Raw genomic sequence first — 19,123 nt, forward strand, 5'->3', positions numbered from 1 at the left:
TTATTTGGTTAGTTCTTTTGTTTCTATGCTTAGTATTGGTTAACTAAGAATTGGGGTGTACAGAGCTAACTTGGATGAAAACACTTACTATGTGTTCTGTAGATGTGAATCCAGCAACTGTATCATCAACATACCTGTCCCACTTTAGTGGTGAGTGTCAACCTCAAGTCGAAACGTTGTTCTGTACTTTATTTTAATTAAAGTGCTAATACCCATACCAGCTGTCTTGAGAATACATTTTTATTTCAAATGGGTTTCTTGTCATTACGAAGGGTTACGAAAGCTTGGTTAGCTATAGTGACAAAAGGCTTTATTATCATGATTGAGAAATTTCAGGTGGCGCTGTTACTCGTAAAAATATTTCTTAACAGTTTTGTGAAATTATCAGTTTATTTACTGTTCGTTACGGGAATCAAACTATAAACTTATATAAAGCCTAATTTACCTCCCAGTTAAAAATAAATGGTTTAGTTATGTGGTTATTATAAATAACGGATTCAGTTTAATAAGCATGAACAGAAATATACAATATAATTTATTAAATACATATATAAATATATATATAAATGTAAAAACAGAAGAATTACTGTTGTAATTTGAATATATGAGAAAATACATTCCCAAGGAATAGCCATGGCGAGCGACAATAGTACAACAGAGATGTGTGCTCAGATTACATATCCTCACACAAATTGTTTAAAAACCTTCCCTTTTTATAACGTTTACCACTTTCAATACACTTGTCAGGACTAAGTTTAGTGTGTGTCAAATTAAATGAACATTCTTGTTACTATCCATCGCCTCATCTAGTTGTAACCTGAATTTCTTGCCTTTCATTTTTTTTCAATTATCTGATCATTGAGGTTTTTACGCTGTGTTGGATTCTGTGACTTATGGTATTATTAGGTAAATGCACCGTTGAAAGCTGTCTTCCCGCAGACTCACCAACCATAATGTCCACCATATCTACTGCAGCTGGTAAAATCACTTCTTCTGAGTTGATGTGAGGGTTTTTTTTTACATTTTGCAACTCTACAGTATATGTCTCCTTTTTGGATGCTAACAAAGTATTGCTTGTTTCAAAAATGTACCTTTTTATTCTTTCAATTCTTTCACTTACTGGTAAAATAATCACACTATTTACTAGTCATATGAGAATTATTGGTCTCTAAGTGGCGTTTTAGTTTACCTGGAAGCACGCATTCTGGAGCTAAAGCTTTTAGACATAATAAACATCACGGAAATTCTTCATGATTGACATCTAGCGAAGTAAAACCAAAGTCTAGATAACTATACTCATTATTCTGTTTCTTCTCAATTTTACCACTGGTATGTGGATCACCATCCTTTTTTTTCACTACAACACTTCTTATTAATGTTCAAAAATCTTCCATTTTCATGCACAACGATTAAAAATCAACAAAATAATTTCATGAACTTTGCTAGAGCTCGCAGTCACCTCATCACAACACTCTTCAGTTATTTAGATTATTGGTGGATCAGGAGAGTCGACAGGTATTTATATACAAAATATAAGAAACGGGAAAGTTCGTGAAGTGCCTGGCGTATCCGAAAGTGCAAATAAACAAAAACATATCTCAAACACTCGAGAACGTTATTCAAAGGAATGTGGTGTTGTCTGATTTTGAAACTGTGAATTACTTCGAGCTAGTAGTTCGCGCAGTGTCCGAAAGATGTCGATATTGCTGTGATTCCATCGAAAATTTGAAATATCTTTCGGCTCCCATGTGAGTTCTCGTGGCACACATTTTCGAAAACACTTACGTAATTAACAAAACAGGAGAGTGAACAAAGCAGGTTCGTTATCATCATCTTCCGCCTTTTTGAAATACTCTGACGAAAAGGTGGGATTTGACATTCACTCTTCTAGAGAACCCAAACCATGAATTTGCTAAGGTTAATTTTCCGTTAATACCATGACATGAATGAAACACAGGATTCCAAGCCCAAGCATGTTACCCATCTAGCCACGTTCAGCTCTTAGAAATTGATTTACTAGCTATTCTATAAAGATCGTAGAAAATATTACAAATGAATGTGGTATTAAAATTAAGAAATTATTTGGATTATGAATGGATTTTTAATGCAATGTACTGTGTATCTACCAAGGACGAGTTAGCTTTATACAATTTTTACTAAAAGATGGCACTGCTGAACATTATCTTTATGAGCAAATAACATATTCCTATTTAAGTATTTTAGACTGTTAAAAATGTTTTATTACGCTATCGAACACAAATATGGCATTTTAAAACAACCGATCGACTGCTTTTAATGTGATTATATGTGTTGATAGTGATCCTGTTAACGGCGTAAAAACGTCTAAAAATGTGTGACAATCATTACTTGTTTTATTGCCAAAGTTTTCACCATTTGACATTTAGAAACAGACATTAATTGCTATTTTTACCTGCATGTCATCATATAACCGACATTTACATAAACTGGCCTATTTCTCTTTAACATCTAATTCTATCCAGGTTTTCTGGATACCGGGCCACGTTCGTATTCGCATGAACGACCTCTCCGACATTGCAGCGAAATCTATCTGCTCGGCACTATCACTGCTGTGCCTGTTCCGAACGTATATTACGGTCCTGCATTTAAGGCTCGGCTCCGTGCCAGCTGGCAGTCAACATGGAGTGAGAAACATGAAAACAAGCTTTTCCAAATAAAACCTTATATTGGACTTTGGTTGTTTTGCTTCTGTAAGGATTGGAAAGAGGAAGTTGTTCTAACTAGACTACGCATTAGTCACAGTTTGTTAACTCATTGTTTTCTTTTATCTGGATCTGATGCACCAGTGTGTAGTATGTGTAACACTCTGGACACAATAAGCTATATTTTATTGTGTTGCCATCGTTATGACTCTCAATGATGGCATCATTTTAAACATGTTTCGTCCCAATGTTTGTATGTGACGTTAGACAGTGTTATTTAAGAATCACAGTCCACCTATTTCAATTTGAAATTAGAAAATGGCTGTAACATTAAAATGCTTTAAATCAGAACTAGAAAGGCCAACTTCAGGTGACTGACGGTGGTGTTTGTACTTACCTGCTAGTCTTCCTGGCAAATTATGATAATTACAATTATGCTGCAGAAAGTCCTTTACAACTTGTATCACTGTAGTTTTTCTCTTAGTGCTGTAGACTAGATGTAAATGTTGGTTTTATGTTATATGTTTTTTTTAACTTTGTTTTATTTTAATTTCCTTTTATGAATTTTACTAAATTCACTTTAATATTAACTTTTTACCTGATGTTTGGTGCAGATAGCCCAGTTGCTTTGTACCATAAAATACTAAATCAACCAACCAATCAACCATAGTGTATGTCCACACATTTGTCCGTCTCCTTTTTACAGTGGCCACGTGTTGTGCTGCATTTGAAAAACTGCACGTGTGAGCAAAACTCACAATTCACTTTTGAAATGATGATAGATGAATAATGTTGATGTCATTCTTTTACACAAGTGGGATATTCTACACTAAACTCTTAGGAATTAATCACACACTCATTCACATTTTAAAGTGTGACTTAAAGAACAACAAATGTAGATTTACCATATGTTATTGTTGAGCAGCCATTATCTGAAATGCTCAGCAATTACTTTTGGCAGTTGGTGGTATAAGTAGCTCAGAGTAATTGTGGAAGTAATAGTTATAAACTAGATAGTTTGAACTTCCATTATCTGAAATTTTTGTTATGTTCATATGTCAGACTAAAGCCTATACTTCAGTTAATGAGATGGGTAATATTGTAAATAGGTTAGTGGATCTGTTTTTTTTTCTCTGAAGGTATTTGAGGAAAATTTTACATATTTATACTTTTTGTTCTGTAGTTGAAAGTATAAAGTATTTCTGAAGTTTTCAAACAAAACACATGACTGGAATGTAGAACCCCTGGGAGTTATGGAAGTCCCTAAACAATGAACTTTGTTAAAACATCATTGAAAATTTGGAAATGCCCATTTATCTTGTTATGAATCATTTTTCATGTTATGCGTACTAATTAAATAGAAAAAGCTTTTGATTATACAGAAAATGAACTGCTATTTTATTTTCTCAGAAAACAGTCGTTCTTTGAAAATGCGTATCTGGAAAAGTTGTAATAAACAGCCGTTCTACTAAGTCAGATTTGAAGATTTTACTTCCTACAAGCCAGATGGAATCATATTGAATAGAATAAATTTAAGTCAACAGATATTTTGTGTAAATATTAATTATTAGCTACTTCAATTTCATTCAGATATCCAACGAATTACAAAATCAAAATGTACTTCATAAATAAACTTAATTATCAAACATTGGTCAACTTGATGCAAATGTTATACTCTGCACGTCTTAAATGATTATTTAGTTATTTAAGAGCTTCGAAAAATATTAACACAAACTACTCCTTAAGCTCTGTTCAAACATTCTTGAGTTGATGTGATACATTAAGGTTTGACTATTTGTATAATTTTTTATTTATTATCTTCGAAAGTACGTGTAAGACACCGAGTGTAATTTGATACATAACCGAACTGAGAAACTAATTATCAATAAGTGTGAAACAATGTGTTATATCATCATTTTTAATTTGTAATGTAATTTTAAATTAGCAAATCCTTCGATATTGAGTTTATTACATACTAGACTTCGTCGAGAGAAATCTCTCTCTCGCTCTGTGTTTTTTAGGAAAGAAACTTTACACTTTCGAAGCTCAAATTTCTTTTTAATCTACAAAAATAATCATAAATTTCTAGTTTTTAGTCTCTATAACAGAGAATAAAAAGAAAAAAAATGATCAGCCTAACACAACAATAAACTAATCTATGTTACGTACCTTATCTTTACACTAAATATTTAATATGTTTGTTACGTTATTTCTAAAGTTAAAGGTGTAACAGGAGTGAGGTAGACTTATTATACAGAACGAATAATGTCTATTTGTTTGTTTGTTTTTGAATTTCGCACAAAGCTACTCGAGGGCTATCTGTCCTAGCCGTTCCTAATTTAGCAGTGTAAGACTAGAGGGAAGGCAGCTAGTCATCACCACTCACCGCCAACTCTTGGCCTACTCTTTTACCAACGAAGAGTGGGATTGACCGTCACGTTATAACGCCCCCACAGCTGAAAGGGGGAGCATGTTTGGTGTGACAGGGATTCGAAACCGCGACCTCAGATTGCGAGTCGATTGCCTTAACCCACCTGGCCATGCCGGGCCAAACATTAATTTGTGAAAAATGTCAAATAAATCGAGACGGGTTTCAATTCATGTTATAACACAACATGTTATTTGTACTTTGAGTTACCAGTGCCATACAGTAGTGACAGTTAATCATTTGGTGGGTGATATGTTGCTACTTAATTAATGGCTGTCTTCTTTGTACTCTGTAATTAAAAAAATAAAGGACGGTGGAAGTTAGCTTTATTTTTTGTCCCATAAATACTAAAGGATATGCTAAAAGTACTTTGTCTTTATCCAAACTTTATTCATCTCCTAGTCATTAAGTTTTCTTAATATTTTACTATTGTAGATAAATATTAAAGTAAGTTTGAACAGAGACGTTTTGCCTTTACTATTTTTGTAAATTGATTAAGGTAGATTTTGAAAGAGCTAACACAATGTCTTCAAAAATTTCTCAATGGGACAGAAGTAAGTTTAAGTACTCAAAACGCTTAAATTTGACATTTTATTGCCCACAGTGAACACAGCAAGTAGACCAATGTGGTCTTGTTCCTATAACAAAATCTTTAGATATTTATACTGTTCTAACATGTCAAAGAAATAAAACATTCTGTCGTTCAACTTTATTGTTATGAAAGAAGAAACTCTTTAGAACATAACCACGTGACTCATACATCTTAGTTATAATGTCACAAACGTAGATAACATTGACTGTATGTAATAAGTATGGTTATAGGTTGGTTTCTTTTATTTTACTCAGTCATAAAGAAATAAGGTTAAATACCTTTATTTGTAAGGCAAATCGGTTCACCATTCTTACGTTTCACTGTAATATAATATCAAACTTAAATAGTTTTGATAATATAGTGATCCATAATGATAATATTTCAGTATCATGAAATACTGCGTCAATTTTTGAATGACATTTTTATTTCGATCTTATTATAATGAATTAAAAGTGCAAATGTCACATGTTAAGTAATATTTTTATACGTATATAAACGATTATTAACTATTTATCTTCAGTCATTATCGTTCGGTTTTACAATTTAGATGTAGGTTTAGTTATAAAATATTAAGGAAACACGTAATTAAATTTTCTTTACATATTATGGTCCAGAAAATTTATTTCATAGTCGATGATGTTCATACTTAATACACAGTAATAATTAATAATTATCGAAGGTGACTTCATCTGTTAGAGACTTTTTATATTTACTATTAAAATTTCACTTTTCAGGAACTGTTAAAAATTTCTTGACGAACTCTCACTGTACACTAATGTGATCATTTTCTAAATATTTTTATAGCTAACTACCTGGTTTATAACTGTTAACATCGATAACTTATAATGCTAAAATTCGGGATTCAATCCCTTGTGTGGACACAATTAAAATAGACCTTTTTTAGCTTTCAACAACAAACAAACACAGGAATCATTTGCGTTATTTATTTTTTATCGATCATAAAATTCCATGTTCATACTGAAGTATCCGAAGTTTTGATCGTTTGTTCTTACTTTTTAAATATGTCGCCCAAAATTCTATATCCATTGTAACGACGTGAGAACAACACTAGGTAGGAGGAACATCACAATAAACAAAACCTCTTCTACACACTATGTTATCTGGAAAAGTCCTCACAGCTTCAAACAGTAAACAAAATGACATTATTAGAAGACGTATCGCTCTTAGTAAGCTAGCACACAAAATATATATGTTATCACAGTTGTGGACTGTATGTTATTACTAACATAACCATAACACCAGATGAATCATCTAACAGCTATCATACTAATGTAATTTTATTTTATACAGTCGTTAATTTGCAACAAATACATATGACAATGTTATCTGTTATTTTATTGTTAATATTACATACTTTCAGTTTTATATCAATTGTAGTAACAAATGGAATTTAAATTTAAATGTTTACTTTAAGAGCTATAAGGACAGATGTTATAAAAAAACACAAGGTTGTACAAACACAGTTGTTTTACCCTGTATTCCTGATTCATACATGAAATCATGTTGAAATAATTTAAAGTATCATTTCAGTTGCTGTAAAATATAAAATAATCAACAAAACTACATTATTTTTCCATTAGAAATATAGAGAAATTTAGAAGTTTTAGCTTCCTATTTTTATTATAAATTATCTACTTTTTATTCAATATTCTGTGACAAACGTTTACCAACAACAAACAAGAAGTAAACATTTTAACAGGTTTCTAAACGGCAAATAAGAAAATAACTTATAATTGATATTTCTATCATAACATTTAAACTGTTTGTTTGAATTCAGTCTTAAATAATTTGGAATGTCACCTTGAGTTGCTACCAACAGTGTTGTAAACATCAAAAGTATAATAATTATTGTAGTTTTCATTTCTTTTTTTCTGTTAAAAACAATATTCATGTAGTTGGTGAAATTTAACTTTATAACGAAGCTGTAATTCACAACAATGAATTATATCTTTACTATTTACAGGATCAAGGTATACGACAGAGGTACTTTGAGGGAAAGTCACGGAAGTACAAAGATACAGTTGAACACAGTCATTATTTAACTATGGATATTGTTCTAACTTAATAAAACTAGAAAGTAGAACATTCATTCTTACACAAAATTTATATCTAACAACCAAGAATAAGACACGACGGATCAATCAAAACACAGAGAAAGTACACAGAGAGATAAACGTCAATGTTATCATGCATGTGGTCAGTTACTGATTTGTAAAATAAAACAAAAATACTAGTTTCCGACAACATGATAATCAGACGTATTTAAAGTATCAGTGATATATATATTTAGAGAATCAGTAACATATATATATATACAACATCCATAACATATATGTTAAAGACCAGTAACATATATATGTAAAGCATTAGTAAAATATATATAAAGTATAAGTAACACATATATAAAATACCAGTAACATATGCATACATACATTATCCGTAACATATGTATGTAAAGTATCATCAACACATGTGTAAAGTACCAGTAACAAATATATATATATATATATATAAAGTATGGATAAAGTATCCGTAACATATATATGTACATCATTCCAATAAGTACTTAAGATGTGTATTTAGTATAATATTCATTATAATTGATAATATATCTAGATACTCTCAAACAAGATATAAAATTTTATTACGAAGGATTCTCAAATTATTAGATACTTCGATAACGTTTTACACGAGTGTAAACAAACAATTAGTCTACGGTACTGATACTCAACTATTATAGTTGAATTTAAATGAGATGCTCAGTTCTAAGAACATCACAACTAATCAGAATGATTCCAGTAACAGATGACGTCAGTGATCAGATTACAGTATTATACAGGCATGCTGGGAGCCACACACACTGAGCAAATAGGAAACCGTGAGCGATTATTTGTTCTTTAGATGGAAAACATATCTTTTAACGAGGCTAATGTAGTGGTGGGATAACATGAAAACTGTAAGTGGAAATGAAGTTGTGTGATGTGCCGTATTATAGCCACTACTTAGTTATTTTAACAATAAAAGACACGGGTATCTGTAAACACAATTCTTTAGTTTCACCGAAAGTTTTACAGGCTACATAGATGATTCTTCTACCCTAAAGCAGATAGACATACTGTTTGTTTCTTTGTTTGATTTTTAAATTTCGGCCATATCTGCACGAGGGCTATTTGCGTTAGCCATTCCTAATTTAGCTGTATAAGACAAAAGGGAAGACAGCTAGTCATCATCACCTATCTCCAACGCGTTTACGGTTTAAAAATCGAGAAGGTTTGGTGTTACGGGGATTGGAACTAGCGATTCTCAGATTACGAGCCTACTGTCCTATCCACGTGGCAATACTGTACCAGAACTATTGAATATACAGTATAATGTATGAGTAATGATCAAATTAGTGTATAATAAAAATTACCTTGAAGTTGGAAACGGACATAAATCGTACTATTATAACTGTGCAAAACATAATCAACACTGGAGCAAATCTTCTAGACTATAATGTGTATTATATTGTATTTCATTTTTATATTTTTTCAGTGATGTTTTAGCAGTCAAACCTGCATCTAAATATTCACAACAAACTATAACGATTCCAGCTAAATTAACAACAATCGTTTACTTGTAACAAAATAATAACATTAATCTTAAATATATGCTAACGTATACTTATTATCAGACTTATTTACCAATTACTACATTCAATAGAATCAAAAAAACACTTTCTATTATTCACCAATAATTTAAATTCGACGTCCAACTTTATTGATAGGTGAACTACATATGGGTTAAAATAACATCCTAACGGGAAAGTGTAATGTTGAATAATAAAGTAAAAATGTTTATTATGGTTAAACAATAGACCAAAACACTGCTATTCTTTTTTCTTTAATATATACACAAAATTAAATACTAAGCGACTTCCTATACATTACAATTTTGTTTATAGTTTCGACTTTTACACAGTTCAACTGTATAGAATTCTAAATTGGAAAAATAGGTCTCTCCACTACAAGATAAAAATATATTTCGTATGTAATATCTTGTCCACAACAATGCTCCAGATACATCTGTATTAGATACTTTTAATAGAATACCAAACGACTTCATGTTCTTTACCACGTTGGTTTTAGTTTTAGTTCGGGCTTTAAGACATTCACTTGTGACTTTGTGTGCAATTCAAACTAAGAAATAAATTATTCGTAAAGTAATAACACAGTACTCAGGCTTCTAAGTATTAGACATAACACTATCTTTTGTTGAGGAAATGAAACTATGAAACTAATTATTCGTTTAGTAATAATACAGTACACAGGCTACCAACTATCAGATGTAACACTATCTTTGGTTCAATAAATGAAAACTTACTAATGTATTAAAATGTGCTATTTCAAACTTCTTTGTATCTTTTATAATTTGAAAATAATATGTCTGTGTGAAGTTTAAAATGTCTTTATAACCAATTTCAAACGCAACAATAATTTCTGTATATATTAGTCGTTACATGAAGTTTAAATAAATGTTTTTTTATATATAAATCAAATAACAAATTGACTTTACAACAATATTTTAATGACTCCTAATAATTTTAGAAATGTATGAAATTTCTTGGTTCTTTTATTTATCATGTTTATGTTACTTGTGTACAGTTCAAGAGTTTTTTTTTCTTAAATACCAACAAATTTAATACACAAATCATGTGTACAATGAAAAGAATCACATCAGTGTTATAAAAGCTGAAACAATTTCGATTCCTATCCGGAGCAAATACAGAAACCAATTCTGCGACTTTGTGCTTTTTTTTCAAACAAAGAAAACCACAGTGAATAATTGGTCCACCAGAGTTTATAAACCATGTATTTAACCCAGTGTATCTCTACATATGGTTTCAACAGCTGTGTGTTAACCATGGTTTCTTGAACTTCTGTACTTTATACAATACGACTATCTTGATATTTATATTTCAGTTTTATATTTTTTTCTTTAATAATTCGCAAATAAGACACTTTAAAAGATTATGCACAATAAACAAGCGAATTTGATTCACATTTCTCGTTAGTGTATGGTATAACATGTGATATCTCATGTGGATGCTCAAGACAACTGGTATGGGTATTAGCAATTTAATTAATATAAAGTTTAGAACAACGTTTCGACTTGAGGCTGACACTCGTACAAATATGTTGACGATACAATTGTAGGATTCACATTTACAAAACACACTAAGTTTTTTCAACGACGTTTATTCCATATAACCCAACATTAAGTTCACCTGTGAACAGGAAAAAAAAAATCTAACCAAATAACGTTTCTCAACTTCAAGCTCACAAGAATCGATACACAATACAAAACAATAATTTCCAGAAATATTACCCTTACTAGACTGTACGTTGCCTGGGACACAGGACATTATACAAAAAGAAAATAACATATTAAGAAACCAAATACACACAGTCATGAAAGTATGTTCACCCGATAAAATTACCGATAAAATCAACAAAATAAACAACACTTCATCAACATCAACGAATTTCCTCCATAAACTGTTGAAAAAATTATTCGCACACACCTATAACAACAATGCAATCAACAACAAACCAACGATAACACTATTTATCATAATTTTTACTATTTCTTGTTCCTGGGCATCAAGTGTTATTTCCCAGTTGCTTATGCCTAAAGTAAATAAAAAAAAACATATTTTTCTCTTCAAACTTTGCTTTTGTGACCTGGGTAATGAAATTTTTCAATTTACCCATTTTCCCGAACATTCCAGGTAGATTTAGTGCTGAGTAGCGGAGAGAGAATTTTCTCGAACTTAGAAGAATTTTCAAGAATGAAAGTCAAAGGAAGCGTCACCTACATTTTTCAAGCTTCTTCACTCGTCAGGATGGTCTTTGCCACTGCCACAATGTATAAAATCTGGCAATTGGAATTGTCTGTAACCCGAACGAGTGGCTCCTCTTCATTGACAACTCATTCAGAAGCATAAAAGCTGTGCTGCTCCATAACGGGATAAAGTATCCGTCTCTTCCCCTGGCTCATTCGATGTACTTTAATGAGGAATATAACAGCGTCAAGATCTTGTTAGAAACTTTTATGTATGATGAGTAACGCTGGGAGAATATTGGAGACTTGAACATGGTTGCATTTCTGAGGGTTCTCCAAGGAGGCTTCACCAATTTTCCTGTTATTTTTGCCTTTGATACAGCATGGACATCGCAGTGCACTTCAACAGGAAGCACTGGCCACAACGGACCGAGTTCTCTGAGGGGATGCACAATGTTAAGTGTGAGCCAGTAGTGAATCCCAGAAGGTGTTGTTTCTCCTTGCGCAAATCTCGAGAAACTACTCACTTCTAAACATTTTTGTTCATTTTTATAAAACATTAGTATTGCGACCTTATGTAAATGAAAATGTGCAAATTTGCCCATTTTTACATAGAAAATAGATTAATTTCTAAATTTCATTATGCCGGTCACAAACGCAAAGTTTGTAGAAAATAATGACCATTTTCTGAACTTCCACAACACAAGCAATTAAGAAATAACACATACTGTCCAGGAACAAAATTTCTGTTACATTGTGTAATAAATTCCAAGACACAACAAAGTACCAAACCTTACACTGCTGCAAACAACATGTTCCCGACAAGAGCGAAAAAATAACCAACATTTCGAAAAAAACTTATAACAAAACACAAGATTCAAGTAAACACCAAACGTATTCTAAAACCAGGTTCAAAACTATAGTATATATTATGTTAAAACTACACTGACAAACACAACACCAACATTATTTACAAAATACAAAGCAACAACTGCCACGACTTCAATATTGAAGAAACAAGCACAAAAATGGAAACCAAATTCAAAGAACACAAAAACACTGTAACGTTCCTCGTACCTGGAATTTACAGTAGGAAGACCTGGAGGAAGCTAGAAGGTCAGTTTACACATTAGACGTTGGAACATTTCGTCAGACACTCATCGTTCTTTTCTCCAGTAAAATCGGCCACTTTTCTATATGATATATAGATAGAATAGTGTTGACGTTTCAGCTTTTATAACCTGGATTTTATTATCTTCATTGTACACATGATTTGTGTACTGAATTTGATGATATTCAATAACTTTAAAAACTACACAACTGAATAGACTGTACACAAATAACATAAACATGATAAATAGAAGAACATATAATTATATATCGAATAACTTTAACTTGTCTGATGTTTGATACTTTTTTAAAATTATTAGTAGTCATCATAACATTGTTGTAAAGTCAATATGTTATACATTTACATATGTAAACAAACATTTATTTAAACTTCGTGTCACGAGTAATATGATATCGAAATTATTGTTAGGTTTTGTTTGGTTATAATAACATTTTAAACTTAACACGGACATTATAATTTCAAACTACATTAGGTACAAATAAGTTTGAAATAGCACGTTGTAAAAGACCAGTAAGTTTTCCCAGTTTTCATTTACTCAACCAAAGATAGTGTTATGTCTTATAGTTAGAGCCTGAGTACAGTGTTATTACTCTACGAAGAATTAGTTTCTTAGTTTGATTGTATACAAAGTCACATGTGAATGTCTTAAAGTCCGAACTCCAACTAAAACCAACGTGGTAATGAACATGAAGTCGTTTGTTTTTTTACTAAACGTATGTTATACAGATGTAGTAAAGAGACCTGTTTTACCTATTTAGAATTCTATGCAGTTGAACTGTATAAAATTCGAAACAATAAACAAAATTGTAATGTATAGGAAGTCGCTTAGTATTTTATTTTGTGTATCTAATAAAGAAGAATGAATAGCAGTGTTACGGTCTAATGATTAACCACAAAAAACATTTTTACTTTATTATGCAACCTTACACTTTCCCGTTAGGATGTTTTTTTAACACATATATAGTTCACCTATCAATAAAGCTGGACGTCGAATTTAAGTTATTGGTGAATAATAGAAAGTGTTTTCTTCATTTTATTGAATGTAGTAATTAGTAAATAAGTCTGATAATAAGTATAAGTTAGAATATGTTTAAAATTAATGTTATTATTTTGTCACAACTAAACGACTGTTTTTATTTAGCTGGAATGATTATAGTTTGTTGTGAATAGTTAGATGTAAGATTGACTGTAAAAAATTACTGAAAAATGTAAAAAATGAAATAATATTTTAATACAAATTGTGTTCCAGAAGATTTACTCCAGTGTTGGTTATGTTTGGTTGTGAAGCACAATAAGTAATTCTCGAAGCTAACGCCCTCCTTTTTACAATTATGATAGTTACTGCTAAAATAGTACGCCTCATGTCCGTTTCCAACTGGTACCCAATATTTATTATACACTAGTTTGATCATTATTTCACATGTTGAACAGTTTTGGGCCAGCAAGGTCAGGTGGTTAGGGTACTAGACTGGTAATCTGAGTTTCACGGGTTCAAATCCCCGTTGCACAAAACCTGCTCTACTCTTCAGCCGTAAAGGCATTATAAAGTTACGGCTTATCGCACTATTCGTTAGTAAAAAAGTAGTAAGAGTTGGCGGTGGGTGGTGATGAAAAGCTGCTTTCCCTCTGGTCTTATACAGCCCTGGAATAGATGTGGGCAAAATTTAAAAATCAAACAAAGAAACAAACAGTACGTCTACCTGCTTTAGAGTAGAAGAATCATCTTGGCAGCCTGTATACGTTTGGTGGAACGAAAGAATTGTATTTACAAATACTTGTGTCTTCTAATATTGAAATAGCTAAGTAGTGGCTATAAAACCGCATTTCGAAGTTTGTTTATCCTAATAATACGACAGCTACGTGTGATCGATGCGATTTATTCATATATAAATATTCATGTACATCTATCATATAAATTGTATGTGAGGAGAGTTATACAGTTTTCATTTATTTTATAGTGCTATATATTCCACCCTAATCACACAACTTCATTTCCACTTACAGTTTTAAAATTATTCCCTCACAACATAACCCACATTAACAAAAAATGTTTTACATGTAAATAACAAATAATCACTCACATTTTCCAATTGGCTCAGTGTGTGCTTATCTGCAGGCCTGTATAATACTGTAATTTGACTATTGACATCAACTGTTACTGAAATCATTCTGATTGGTTGTGGTGTTCTTATAACTGAACATCTTATTGAAAATATAACTATAGTAGTTGAGTATCACACCGAGTTTTAACTGTATGTTCACATTCGTGTAAAACGTAATAGAAGTATCTAGAAATTCAACAGTCCTTTTTAATATAATTTTATATCTCGTTGAAAGTATTTCTTTATAATATCAATTATAATGTATAATTTTTAAGTAATTTTTGGAATAATTGTTGTTATCATGTTGTCAGAAACTAATATTTGTGTTTGATTTCACAAATCAGTATTTCACCACATGCATTAAAACAACATCCACAGTCAAAAATATATTGAAAATGAGACGAGCTTTCGACATAGAGAAAGGACACATAAATTTTTATAAAGTTCTTGTACTGGTTTTAGCGTGCCTGTGTTACATCGTACTTGTGTTTCGAGAGTATATTTATATCTCCACCAAAGTACCTCTGTCCTATACCTTGATCCTGTAGCTCGTAATAGATACAATTCATTGTTTTTGAATAGGCTTAGTTATAATGTTAAATTTCATTAACCACATGAGTATTGACTTTTATAAATCATAGAAATAAAGACTACAATAATTATTATATTTGTGATGTTTACAACACTGTTGGAAGCAACTCCAGGTGAGATTCTAAATTATTTAACACTGAATTCACACAAACATTTTAAGTGTTATCATAGAAATATCAATAATAAAAGTTATGTTCTTCTTTGTCGTTTAGGAACTTGTTACAGTGTTCCCTTCTGGTTGATTGTTTGTGAAGGTTTATAACAGAATATTTAATAAAAACAAGATAAATTATAAAAAAGAGAAAGCTTAAAGTTAGACACTTGTCTATATTTCTAATGAAAAAGTAACGTACTTTTGTTGATGATTTTATAGTTTACAGAAAGTAAAATGAGTCTTTAAATTATTTTAACATGATTTCATGTATGAAACACCAGTGTAGAGTTAAACAAATATACTTATACAACCTTGTTTTTTTTTATAAGATCTGTCCTTATAGCTCTTAAAGTAAAAATTTAAATTCCATTTGTTGCTACATGTGAATATAAAACGAAAAATAGGTAAAATAAACAATAAAATAACAGATAACATTGCCAGATGTTTTTCTTGCTAATTAACAAATGTATAAAATAATAATTACATTAATACGGCAACTGTTAGATGATTGATCTGGTGTTATGGTCATGATTGTTATAACATACAGTCCACATCTGTTAGAACAATATATTTACTTTGCTAGTTTACTAACGGACGGTTACTTTAGCGTTTTGTAAAGAGGATTTTTATGTACTATTAGAGATGCAATGGAAGGGGCATTTTTATGCTCATAGTTAACAGTGTTATATTTAAACGTGAAGAGCATTGTAGAAATACATGTGACTGAAAGTTAACGTAAGGTAACAACCAGAAAATAAGAAAGTAGATTACTTTAGAAATTAATAAATTAATAACAGGAGATTCTATTGACAAAGTAACGAAAGTGTTGAATATGATTATATTTTGTGAAGTGTTTTGTAACATCATTGGTTGTATTTGGTGATGACATGATATTAACTGTCTTATAATATAGATAAATAGTGACGAATATAAAATGATATCACCGATACGTCTTCTAATAATTCATTTTGTTTACTCTCTGTAGCTGCGAGGACTTGTCCGGATAACATAGCATGTGGAAGAGATTTTGTTTGTTGTGTTGTTCCTAATACCTTCTATTGTTCTAATTAAGTTAAAAGGCGAGTTGGAGGTGGAAATAGAATGGCTGGAAGCATATTTAAAGCATATTTATGATCAATAAAAAATAAATAATACCAATAATTCCTGTTTTTGTTTGTTTGCTTTTAAAAGCCGACAAAGATCTGTTTTAGTTGTGATCGAATACAGAATTTTAGCATTGTAAGTTATCGATGTTACCAGTTTCTCAATTTAAGGTAAATGAAGTTAAAGCTTCTTATAAACCAAGTAGTTTCCTATAAAAATATTCAGATAATGTTTGAAATTATCACATTAGTGTACAATAAGAGATCGTCAAGCAGTTTAAAACTGTACATAAAAACTAATATTAGAAACCCGTAACAGAACATACTTATTTTTACTGTGTTATCTGCAAATTTTATCAACAGTGAAATAAATTTTCTGGACCATAACATGTAATGAAAATTTTCATTTTCTGTTTCCTTAATATTTTATAATTAAACCAACATCTAAATAGTAAAACCAAACGATAATGACTGAAAATAAATAATTAATAATAGTTTATATATGAAAAATATTATTACTTGATATATAACATTGTAATTTTAATTCATGGTAATAAGTTGGAATTAAAAATGTCATTCGAAAAATGACCCAGAAATTCATGATACTGAGATATCATTGTTATGGACCACTATATTATCAAAACTATTTAAGTTTGATATGTCAATATGGAGTCAGCAGTTTGGAACAGTTAATTATAATATTTGTCAAAATGGTGAAAAATGATTGAAAACCTTTCTCATGAATATAATTTAAAGCAGTTCCATCTACTGTAAAATTATCACAGCACCCTTACTGTGATTATTGAGAAAATATAACTCAATTCTAGTTATGTTAATAATTCTTATAATTTCGCTATCTCTAAAATTTTACTACCTGCTTTTATCACGTGATATATTGAAGTTCGTCGTCACAAATATTGAAGTAAATGTCTACCTACATTAGGGCAACAAAATTAACTACATATGATGTGAAAAACGATTTTTAATGTTGGTTCAGGTCACAGCTGAAAAACAGAGGGTCATATTGTGTATGGCAAGGCTGGGACTAATATTCTGTTGGTAAACACCTTCCTTCTATGGACTGATTGCCATGTATCGTGTGGCTGCATTAAGATGATACACAAACGAGCCGTTTTAACGTATATGATACACAAAGGTTAATGTTAGTCTGTCGGTTATATCGTGACATAAAGGTAGAAATAGCAATTAATGTCTGTTTATAACTGGGGAAACCTTGGCTGTGAAACAAACATTGTTGTAAACCATTTTTTAAACGTTGTCTGTTTTTTCATGTCAAATGATGAAATCTTCGCCCTTGGACAGGATCGCTATCAACACACATAATTATATTAGAAGCAGTCAATCGGATGTTCTAAAACGCTATATTTTCAAGAAATATAAGGAATGTATATATATTCCATCAGGTGAGCAAAACAAATCATATTTTATGTATTCCCTATAATTCTGCTACTACCAACAATATTCTATATGTGGTGTCTCTGAGAAAACTTTCACTAAAGGAATGTTTTGTACATTACAATAAATTTCCAGACCAAACTTTCCACATCTACACACACAAATGAAACAACATTAACGCCCATGTGTATAGACGGTTGTACAAGCGTGAATGTTTAACCCTGTATTCCTGTTTCATACATGAAATCATGTTGAAACAATTTAAATTCTCATTTTAGTTGCTGTAAACTATTACATCATCAATAAAACTTTATTATTTTGTCATTGGAAACATAGACAAGTTTCAAACTTCTAACTGTTTATTTTTATTATAAATTATCTAGGTTTTATTAAATATTCTGTTACCAACCTTCACCAACAACAAACAAGAAGTAAATACTTTGACATGTTCCTAAACGACAAAGAAGAATATAACTTATAATTTAAACTGTTTATGTGAATTAAGTCTAAAATAATTTACAATCTCACCTGGAGTTGCTTCCAACAGCGTTGTAAACATCAACAGTATAATAGTTATTGTAGTCTTTACTTTTCTGATCTTTTAAAATTAATATTTATGTCGTTAGAGAAATTTAACTTTATAACGGAGCCTAATTTAAAACAATCAATTATATTTGTTACCAGCTGCAAGATAAAGGTATAGGACAGAAGTACTTTTGTGGAGAGTCACGGAAATATAAATATTCTGTCGAAACACTGTCACGATGTATCACAGGGACACTGAAACCAGTACAACAACCATACGAAAATTTATATATTCTTTCTCTATGTTGAAGAGTTTCTCTTATTTGACAAATACAACTTGACAATAACTTTATTTCATGTTTAACATCTTCTTAACTGTGGATGTTGTTCTAACTTAATAAAACTAGAAAGCAGACCCTTCATTTTTACAGAAAGTTTACTTTTAACAACCAACAACATGACACGATGGATCAACCAAAACACACAGAAAGGACACATTAACATCAAATAGAAAAACGTTAAAGTTATCATGCATTCATTCACAGAAAATATTTT

General features: G+C 30.9%; 1 long non-coding RNA gene across 7 annotated transcripts in view; it reads right to left on the reverse strand.

Moving 5' to 3' along the window:
* LOC143257163 (uncharacterized) overlaps positions 1 to 19,123 on the reverse strand; it is a 280,947-nt gene that overhangs the window by 8,337 nt on the left and 253,487 nt on the right. Inside the window, exon 2 of one of the 7 annotated variants that reach the window (XR_013031717.1) lies at positions 12,623 to 12,738. The exons of the other annotated variants lie outside the window; for them this stretch is intronic. This is a non-coding gene — a long non-coding RNA (uncharacterized LOC143257163). The remainder of the gene's footprint in view (positions 1 to 12,622; positions 12,739 to 19,123) is intronic. 7 annotated transcript variants of the gene reach the window in all.

Source organism: Tachypleus tridentatus, chromosome 7 (genome assembly GCF_004210375.1).
Source record: "Tachypleus tridentatus isolate NWPU-2018 chromosome 7, ASM421037v1, whole genome shotgun sequence".
Classification (NCBI taxonomy): domain Eukaryota; kingdom Metazoa; phylum Arthropoda; class Merostomata; order Xiphosura; family Limulidae; genus Tachypleus; species Tachypleus tridentatus.